The sequence below is a fragment of the Chlamydotis macqueenii genome, chromosome 14, assembly GCF_036417535.1.
Source record: "Chlamydotis macqueenii isolate bChlMac1 chromosome 14, bChlMac1.mat, whole genome shotgun sequence".
Classification (NCBI taxonomy): Eukaryota; Metazoa; Chordata; class Aves; order Otidiformes; family Otididae; genus Chlamydotis; species Chlamydotis macqueenii.
The window spans coordinates 18,909,065-18,919,626 of record NC_141569.1 but is presented as its reverse complement, the minus strand read 5'-3'; the positions used below and the strand labels follow the sequence as shown (position 1 = coordinate 18,919,626).

Sequence of the window (10,562 nt, the reverse complement as noted above, 5' to 3'; positions counted from 1 at the left end):
ATTAACTCCTTAGAAGCACGGGCGCTCAGGAGGGCGTTTGTCTGGCCGTAGGTGTTGGCATCTCCATGCAGGTCACCCAGGACCTGTCTCCAGCGGAAGCAGGGAACAGAAAAATCCTCGAGCCTTGAGCGCCCTTATCAAAAGGGAGTGCGACAGGCGCTGTCTCGGCTTCTGCAGGAGAGCTTTATGCGAGACGAACGCAGGAATCCTTCTGCTGTGCCTGCTGCGGGAGAGGCTCCAGCCTGGGCGGCTGCGTGTCCTGTAAGCTGGTCCTTTTTAGGGCAGCGACATGAAGTACATGGCCTTTGGCAGCCCTTCATCGACAACTCCACTTTTTGGCACACTGGGCATGATCTCGTAGTTTCTGTGGCTTGTAACTGAGGTTTGAAATCAGACTTTTTCCCCTTGTGCTTTTGGTTTTTTAAAAAAATCTGTCTTTTCTTAAGAAGCAAAAGTGGCATTTGCAGATCTGTGTGTGTAAATCAGTTTTAGTATAACTACTCTGAGGACAGCTTCATCCTGTGGGTCACAGTCCTGTGCTGGGGATGTGTCATGTACTCACTCATCCGCAAAGATTGCCGTGATGGAGGGAGCAGCTTGGACCACAGAACTATCCCAAAGTAGGTACCTGGAGAACTTCTGATGCTGTTAATGAACTGACTGGAAAAGGAGCTCTAAAAGGAGCTGGTCACCACCATATCTGGTTTACACCCTTTAACTCCATTGATTTCAGTGCTCTCCTACTTCTGAGCTGCACTGATATCCATCAGTTCTCAGCTGCCTTCCCAGTCTGGGGTGACTTTGGGCTGTGGAATCAACTCAAGAAACCACAGAGGATCTGCCTGTCTCCCTCAGCTCGGTGTCTGGACATTCCCACCATCATGTTGGATCTCTCTCAAGCTGAGCCTCCAGTATGTTGCTCTGTTTGCTCCAACACTTCCAAAACTACTTGCCTGCCCACGTGCTTGGATCCCCTCGGCGGTCACGGGGCCCTCCGTCCCCGGGCAGAGGGGAAATTGCATGATCGTATGGAAAATACCAATAGTGTTGTTGAGTTTTGTTGCCATGGGAACTGGAGCTCAAAGCAGAAATACGGCACATCAGACGGCGGAAGGCTGCCTGTTGCGGAGGATGCCCAGAGTTCTGTCTTTAAACAATGACATAGCAAAAGAATGAGACACCAAAGGCCAAGAGCTGCTCTGCGGGTTAGTCTTACATTTCTTTTGACCTTTAACTATAAATTGTCCCTCTTATGACTGTCTCATAATATAACCTCACATTGTACATGATTTTTCGTGCACTTGCATTAATAAATGGGACGATGTACTCCCCTCTTTCTCTCTTTGTGTGACTTTCTGTGAGTAAAATACTTCACCAAGAAATGAAAGACTCTATTCACCTTCAGCCCACATAAATATCTTATGTTAACGTACAAATGCATGAGAACATCTGCAGCCTCTAGCCAGATGTTAGATGTAATGGCTTTTCATCTCTCGGTCTTATCACTAGGTTGCTTTTCTTTAGGAATGAGTAGGATTCAAAGAGGAGCTGAACACTTCTGTGGTTAGTGAGCACATCTGCAGCTATAAAAACGCCAGGTCACAGAGGAGCGGGATGGTCAAACTGCCCCACATGTGTCCTGCAGGCAGCAGAAGCCTGCTGAGCTCCCCGGTGCTGATGGAGGTACTTTAAAGGTTCCCACCAATGCTGGCAGAACAGAGCTCAGCATCACACCCAGCTGCAGGCCCAGCTTCCTCTGTCCCCAAAGTCCTTTCCCACCAGCATCTACTGGGATCCACCCTGTGCTAATGCATAGCTGGTCTGATGTGATTAGAACCAAACTATGGACTTCGTGCAGCTCTGCAGGGACACCACGGCAAGGAGCCAGCTCCCATCATTTCTTCGTTGGGGCATTTCCACATGCACAAACACAAGGCAGGCAAGTGCAAGGCAGTGATACTCCAGTTCAGCCACCGCCTCAGCTGCATCAAGGCACAGAAAACACTCAGTGAGGAGTGGCTTCCCAACAGCCCCCATGGTGGACACTCAGAAATTATTGTTTCTTCAGATCTGTGCTGTTTTTGCCTTTTCCAATATCTTTGTCCTGATCTACATCCGTATTCTCCCCTTGACTAATTTCTCCAGCCTGGTTTTTTGCCTTCCTTTCTTTGTGCCTCCCCTTTCTTATCTTTGTTTCTGTATCCCTTTGTCTTGCGTACTGTCACTGTTTTTTTTTTTCTGTTCTGTATCTCACTGTCTGTGACCTCCTCTGTGCCCCTGGGCGTGTTTGCAGCCCCTGGGTGCAGAGCTGATGGCTGAGGACAGGCACAGGGAAGGGGGTGATGTGCTGTGGGGCTTTGGCAAGGGCCCCTGCTCCTGATGGGCTCCAGCTGGGGCTGGAGGTGGGGCAGCCCCAGATGGGTCCAGTGAGGCTGAGGGTGGGCCTGGCCCTGGCCCTGGCCCTGCTGTATGAGGGGCCTCCAGCTGTAAAGGGGGCCGCCTGGGCATGGCTGCTGGAGGGGACTGAGGAGTGAATCACAGGCAGGTGCCTCCAGCAAGGAGTGGCTGGTCCATCTGAGCCCTCCCTGACAGAGCAGACACCAGGACGCAGTGCCAGGAGCTCCGTGCCTCTGTCGGCCACGTGTGCGAGCCACCACATTCTGCTACATTTGTCATTCAGCCCTGTCCAGAACGTAGCTGTGGTAGAAGTTAGATAGCATGCATGGTCTTGCTAGAAATGAAGCCTGGAGCATTTGTTTTCTTGTAGGAAGCTAAAGCAGGTGGTTTTTGATAATGTTGTCATTGCATGTAATGACATACTTTTCTAGTTAGCTTGGTATGACACCTATTTTTTTTTCTACCTACACCCTAGAAAAAGTAAGTTGAGCTTTGCGTCTCTCAGCATCTGAAGCACCACGAGCGGCAGTTGCAGCGTCGGACTTCTTGGCAATGAGTGGAGCCGGTGAGCAGAGCACTGCGGCGCTTTTGAGGAGGAGAGTGCTGCAGAAGAGATTGGTGGTAAGTAGTATGATGTTGAAGGGCGGTGCTGTTTGGTAGGTTTTATTTTTGGTTTTTTTTTTTTGCAGATGGTGATGAGGAGCTGGGCGAGGAAGCGTTATCTTAGTTAGCATGGGGTTGTTCTTTTGAGGATGGAATCTGATTTCTGGCCCTTTGAGAGCTAAGTTGAGGGACCACAGCTGAGGAGGGAACAAGGCTGAAAACTGCAGGGAGGGTGCAGGAAATTGGGAGGAAGAGGGCTCCCTGGGAACAGTCTCTCTTGGGAAGGTGAAGCGGGAGACGTTAATGGTCAGTGTACACTGGGCAAGAGTGTTGCAGCCTGGGGCGGTCTGTCTTTTATGCAGTCTCTATACTGGATAATGTTTGCGGGCCTGTAGATGCGCTGGCAAGGGCCGGCGAGGAGCAGCACGAGCTTTCAGTGCTGGCACTTTTGGTGTGGCAGCAATCGTCTGACGTTCGTTATTTTGAGGCCTTTTTTCCGGTGGGTGGCCGTGCGGAGTTGACAGTGAAAGCGGGAGCACTGGCGTCCAGGAAATCCCAGAGCCCTCCTCTGCTCGGAGGCAGTTCACGAGGACAGAAGTGTTGCTGTGCTCCTTAACAAACAAATATTCAACTTGGCACATAGAGGGTGAGGAGATCTCGGCTGTACTTAGGGTTGAGAAAATGTATGTAGGCATCTGTGTCTGTCCCCTGCCTGTATCTAGGACAGCGGTTCGAGTGAAACTAAAGCTGCCAATGAGTCAAAAAAAGCAAAAGGTTTAAAAGCTGGTATCAACAGCTGTAACAAAGGTGCTGCAAAATACTCTGTCCTTCACGTGGTTTTAGTCCTGAGAAACCTTGCCTGAAAAGGAAGAGTTAGATTCCTGCCTAGCTTTAACTAAGGGGTTTTTCCCTCTCTCTGCTGAATGTCGACTACCAGCGTTTCACCGTGGTCGCCCTTTCCTTGGCCATGAAAGTACGAGATGGATGGAAAGGAGCCGTAGTGGTCTGCATCTGAGATGCGTGACTGCATTTTTCCTAAGGGACTTGCCGCATGGATTTTAAAGTGAATGTTAAGAATGTGGTGATTTTCCTTCTGTAGTCTTTTAACTAAATATTCAGACACAGGAAAAATCAAATGAGGTGTGGTCTGGAGCATAGTCTGGCCATGGAAAAGTAATTTGTATATTATGGACAAGGAAAAAAAAAAGCCACTCAATTTGGGGAAAGTTGGTGTGACCCAGTGGGAGACGGAGGGGTTCTCGCTGGGGATTACGCAGTGTGGGTCCATTGTCCGGTGTGGGTCATCTCGTGCAGGTTATGCCGGGTGAGTTACGTGCTGTGGATTGTCCTGTGTGGACTCCCTGCTATAGGTCATCCTTATGCACCTTTCTTCCCACACATACCCCTTGTCCTTGCGTGTCCGTCTGTCCCTCGTATCCGTCCCCACTGTCCCGCTCTGTGTTTCTCAGCCCTCCTGACGCGTGGATCAAACTCTACAACTCGGAGAGGGTTATAAAGCAGGCATGTTTATTTGGCACCGGGTGCGTGGGGGATTGCTTCTCCAAAAGCATGCACACTGACAGCACATTTTACCAAAAATTTATACGGTGCAGGTACACACATTCCTAGGATTGCACAATACAGACATACATATGCATAAGTGAGGCGGGGTTATTAAAAAAACACTTGCGTTAGCATTTCAGATCTGTCTCTGGTGGTCGTTTACTTCTTCAGGGGTCTGATCTTCCGCTAGATGAACTTCAGTCATTCACCCATGCTCTCCTTTCACTTGGGGATTTCAGCAGTTTCTTAATAACTTCTGACCAATGTTGCAGCTCCTGTTATCATGTCCTTTGCTTGACACATTAGTCCTTGACGAATACCAATTTCTTGAGAAGTACCAGTCCCTGATAAGCTTAAGTAAGTTTCAAGGCAAACAGGATTGTTAGGCATTGTCTAGCAGACAGTTAGTCTCCTAAATCAAGCAATATTTAGCAGACAGTTAATTTTCTGTATCACTTCCAAATGCTTTTCAATAAAACATCCCCCTGTGCGAGATTTTCCTCCCTTGTGAGTTTTTTTTGCCCTGTGTTTTGCCCTTTGCATGCCCAGCACTCTTGTTTTGTGTCCCCATTCCCACTGCTCCAGCCCTGTTCGATGCCCTGCTTTTTGGCGCTGCCTCCCCATAACCCCTCTGTCTCGGGATCCTCGGGGTGCTGCCTGTGTTTCCCAACTTGCCCAGTGCCCCCCACCCCCAACTTTTATGGAGATTGTTTCCATTCTAAAATGAAAACACTCCAAATGTTTTCATTAGAAACTTACAAGTGTGTTCATTTGTATCAGTTGCATGTCTTGGGTTTTCTTTTGCTGTATTTTTTTTTGTTCCACTTTTCCTTACCAGTGATGGTTGTTTTCTTCCTTAATATTAAACTGTTTTTTATCTCAAGTCACAAGAATTGTCCCTTTGACCTTTCTGAGTCTCTCCCCATCCCACAGGGTCGGGGGCAGTGAGCGAGCACAGTTGCTGGCTGGGGTTAAACCACGGCACAAGGTCAGCTGCAAGCCCTGCCTGGCTGATGCTTTAGGCTGTCGATGTCATTCCTAGTGTCTTGACAGTTTGTCTTTGTTCTTTGTCGTTGCTTTTTAGTGCCTTTTCCTCTTCTGTTTTGGGCAGCAGTGGTTGTGGAGCCGCTCCAGGTAGCCACTCTCTTAAGGGCAAGGGGGTGGCAAAGCCGCAAGCTGGTGCGCAGTCCGGTTGGATGAAGGCACCCACCTGTCACTGTGGATCGGTATTCTGGAAGATGTAACTGAAGGCTGCCTCCCGCCTGCCTCTCTGGGTGAGGAAGATCCCGTTTTGAAGGCCGCAGCAGGTTAGATCGCCAAAGAGCACTGGAGGGTCTGTACACATAATTTAAAAAGGGGGCACGGTCAAGTACTGGGTGAGCGAGGCTACGTTTCTAGGGAGCTTTGTCTCATAAGAGCTGTAACGCATCCCCCTCTTTTCTTAGGTTGGGGACAGTCAAGCAACGGGAGTGACAGAAGAGGAAGGGAAGAGCGGAGAAAGAAGGGTCTGAACTGGCAAACCCTCCCTGGAGCGCCGAGAGCTGCGGTGAGTCCCAGGCCCTTGGGGTCCCTTCTCCCCTCCTCTCCATCTCAGGGCCTCCTTGGCCCTCCCCCAGCTGCCTCTCTTTCCCTTTTTCTTTCTCATGCTGCTGTGATTTTCTTGGCTTCCCTGTATCTCTCTTCTTTTTCCATTTTTCTGTTTTTCTCCGTCTTTCTCTTTCCCCTTCTCTCTCTTCTTGTACAGCACCCCTTCTTTTTCTATCTGGGCTCTTGTTCTCCCCTCTCTCCTTCCTTTTTTCCACCCTCTGGCTCTGTCCTGCAGCCCATCACTGTTTTTTCCTTGTATTTCCCTGTCGTAGTTCAGCCCTGATCAGGACCAGACTATGCAGTCTCTCTCTCACTCCCCCCACCTTCCGAGAGAACAGGGAGAGAAAATATAAGAAAAAACGGCTCGAGGTTTGAGATAAGGGCAGGGAGAAATCCTTGAAGTTACCGTCACGGGCAAAACAGGCTCGACTTGGGGAAAAGTATTCATTTATTATTACAAACAGCAGGATAATGAGACAGAAAACAAGATAACCTCCATCCACCCCTCCCTCTTCCCAAGCTTAACATTATCTCTACCACCTTCCCCTCCCGAGCGGCACAGGGGGGAAGAGGGAATGGGGGTTGCAGTCAGTTCATCATACGTTGTTTCACACCGCTGCTTCATGGTTGGGGGAAGAACTCCTCACATTCCTCCCCTGCTCCATCGTGGGGTCCCTCCCACGGGCTGCAGTCCTTCGTGGAACTGCTCCGGTGTGGGTCATCTCTTCCACCGGGGCCGCGCAGGAGGGAGCAGGGTTATGGATGGGCTGCCAGGCCCTCCCGGCGGGGGCCTGCCTTTATTAGGTAGCGTCACAGCTGCTGGCCACTTTCCACAGGAGTTTTAAAAATGCTTTTAAAAAAATCTTGTAGGGAGAGTGTATTAAACATACTGTACTGCAGTGAGAAACAGACCCAGCTGACAGGAGTGTCTGCTCAGGACTGGCTAAATCCCTGCTGTATTTCTAACATATTCATTGTCCTTTGCAGTACCTGCCTGTGTTAGCTTTCAGGAGCTGTGATGAATTTTTTTTTACTTTCTCTCTCAAGAAGGATTTCAGCCCCGGCTCCTCTGCCCTCTCCCAAGGGGTGGAGGTTACATGCGGAGTGTGTATGAGTGCGCGTCGGACTCTGCTTGTGCCAAGCAAGCGGCCGGGGGGGGCGGCCATGCTCCAGGCAGCCGTGGGGAGGGAAGGGAAGATCTGACCCAGCGTGATGGGTCCCGTGCTTCAGGATGCACACATAGGGTTGGCAGTTGGCTCCTTCCATCCCTTCTCCCTCTGCACCATTCCTCTCTGCTCCCTTTGCACCCTCCTCCTGCAGCCACACCAAAACCAAGGCTGGGAGGGCGCAGGGCACTGCCGAGGCGGCTCTGAGCCCTTTGCCGGCGATGGCTTCATTAGGGCTCCGGGTGTGCCCAGCCCACACTGCACAGCTGTACAGAGCTGGGACCAGGGAGAGGAGCTGATCCTCATCTCATGCTTGAAAGAGGGGCGGGGATGCAGGGTAAAGTCCAGGCAGTAGCAGGATGAACTTTGGTATCAATTCACTTTGCCTTCCTTGAGAAAGTGTCTGTAAGACCACGCAAAGAAACCGTCCTGCTGTGTCTCTGTTGCTCTTCCAGCCAGCAGAGTCTGTCATGCAGCTCCTGGCCAGCGTGAGGTCAGGCATGAGCAGCTAACATTGGCCTCCCACTCACCTGATTTCCCACCCAGCAACTGACTGTGCCAATTTAAGAAAATCAATTTAGAAACAGGCTCTTTCAGGCCACACAGTGTCTGTAGGTCCCTGGGGGGATGAGTCCCAAAGGGGAGCTCATTCTTCCCTGTTCCCTTGTTTCCTGGCTGCCCTGGCGACGCGGTGACAAAGGCTGCATTTAGCAGGAGCCCTGGCAGCGGCTGATGCCATCCGGACACGGCTCTGCCTGTGCCAGCAATTCACAGAGGCCATCACAAGCCATCTTCCCTTCACAGCCAGCCTGGGCTCCTGCACTGACAGCCTGGGCAGCAGATTTCCCTTTCAGCCGATCCAGATTAATCCAAAATAATTCTGTTGAGATCAGGAGAGTAACAGTGGCATTACCCATCCTGGGGTGACTCAGAGCCTATTGATCCCACTAATTCTGTGTTTCACTATCAAGCTGCTGAGTCAATCGCTGGTCCGTATTTGGGTATGTTTAAAATTTTTAACGACAAGGTCAGGAGACTCGGGTTTTGCAGAAGAAATTTCCATTCTTTTACTTTAAAAGAAGCATGACACTCATCCTAAATACAGAAACACCCATCGTTTTCCATTTGGGTTGTAACAGAACCAGTGGAGCCATTTAAATCTACTTTCTGAATTTTGTGCCAGAGTTACTCTTTTAGTACCCAAACTATGTATGGTAGAAGGTGGTATCACATTAAAATTTGTGTGATGCATGGTGAAATATATTGCTTACACGTGTAGCCACAACATGCTGGCAAAACGTGAATTTCTATTTAAGTCTGATGGGAGGTAACAAGTGCTTGTGTATTATCCAGTTCTGCTAGCTGACTCTTCCCTTCAGGGATAATAACTGTTTTCCCGAGGCCATGCTGAGCCAGCACGACTATTGGGGGGGAAATGGATTTGTTCTGAGCACCTACAGCAAGAAAAATGTTAATTATTTCAACACTGAGTTTCAGCTGTGGAAGTTTTGGGGTTGGAAATGGATGCATGGGGGCGTAGGGCCAGACAAGGCCTCCAGTCCCCCACCCTGCTCCAGAGGGTGACAGATCCGGTTGATCCTGCTTTCCTGAAGATGCCGGCCCGAACTCCAAAAGCCAGCTGGCAGGTTGCAGGATTTGCAGGAGTTGCACCCCCAGCAGCTTGATATTAAAACATTCATTTCAAGCTCAATCTCTTCCGCCGCACACTAAGCCTGATGTGTTTACTCCCCCTCCAGCCTTGTGTGGGGAGGCCCTCAGCCCCGGCCTGTGTCCTCGCCGTGCCCGGCCGCGCTTGCCGAGGGCAGCCCACCCCCTCGTGTCCGTGTCCGTGTCCGTGTCCGTGTCCCGCCGCGGCCCCTTTGCACCGCTGAGAGGCGTGAGGCCGCCATGGCCACCGCCTGCCCCGCGGCCCGAGCTCGGCGCGCCCCCTCCCGGCCTCTCCGGGAATGGCGGCCTGAGCAGCCGGTGTTAGAACCGCCTTGGCCGAGGCGTCCTCCCGCCCCTCTCCGGAGCACGGCCTGCTCGGGCATCGCTGCTTCCCGGGGTGGGTGCTCGCAGGGGTGCTCCGGGGCTCCTCTGAGGGCTGGAGCACCTCTCCTGTGAGCTGGGGCTGTTCAGTTTGGAGAAGAGAAGGCTGCGGGGAGACCTTAGAGCGGCCTTCCAGTGCCTAAACGGGTTACAAGAAAACTGAGGAGGGACTTTTGACAAGGGCATTGACAGGACAAGGGGCAATGGCTTTAAACTGGAAGAGAGTAGATTTAGGTGAGATAAAAGGAGGAAGTTTTTTTTACGCTGAGGATGGTGGAGCACTGGCCCAGGTTGCCCAGAGAGGCGGTGGATGCCCCATCCCTGGAAACATTCCAGGCCAGGTTGGCCGGGGCTCTGAGCAACCTGATCTGGTTGGAGATGTCCCTGCTCCTGGCAGTGGGGTTGGACTGCGTGGCCTTTAGAGGGCCCTTCCCACCCAAACCATTCCATGATTCTAGGATTAATTGTAACAGAGGACAAACCTCACTTGGAAGTTAGTGAATTAGTCAGAGGAGTGGCCTGCCAGAGGGGAAAGGGCAGGCAACTGGGACCAACTGGAGGTAGGGCGGTTCCCAGGCGCGTGTCCTGTCCTGCCACAGCATGGATATGTTTTTTGGTAACCCTGGCTACAGTGGAAGCTAATGGGTCCCCAGAAGAATGTAAAGCTGAGCTGTTTGTGGCCCTGGGGTTGAAGGTTAGTGCTAGCTTTTCTTGAGATGCAGTTCAGTGAGCTACAACTAATGAGGAGCTAATAAAGTATTAGGAACCACATTTAATTCTGCACCATGAAAAAAAGAGGTGTTTTGCCCTGGTAGGCTGCCTTGGCCAGAATCGAGGGCCTGAGGGAGATCAGCTCTATCACCTTTTACAGGAGGAAATGCAGCTGGAGCCCTCAGCGAGCAGTGACGTTTTGAGGACATTTCCCAAGGGTTCTGTGGAGACCTTGGTGGCAGCGCGGGACCAATGCTACGCTGAGCACATCTTAGAAACAACAGCATTGCTGTGAGATGGCTCCCGTGAAATGAACAGGTAATACTGCCACAGAGAGGCTTGAAAAGTCGCTTTGCCCAGCCATACGTCTCTAAAGGGAACTTTCCAATAGCCCAAGAGTGTCCTTTAATTTCCTGCAGCAGAACGATCCCTAAAAGCGACGTGGAAAGGGCAGATCCCGGCATGTACAGCCCTGCCGGGAGCTGG

The 10,562-nt window shown here is 51.1% G+C and overlaps 1 long non-coding RNA gene across 1 annotated transcript; it reads left to right on the top strand.

Moving 5' to 3' along the window:
- The first annotated feature begins 2,877 nt into the window (after positions 1-2,877).
- LOC147599013 (uncharacterized) lies at positions 2,878-5,809 on the top strand. The gene is made up of 3 exons (XR_015260160.1): positions 2,878-3,018; positions 3,938-5,551; positions 5,648-5,809. It is a non-coding gene; the product is annotated as an uncharacterized LOC147599013 (long non-coding RNA).
- The last annotated feature ends 4,753 nt before the right edge of the window (positions 5,810-10,562 follow it).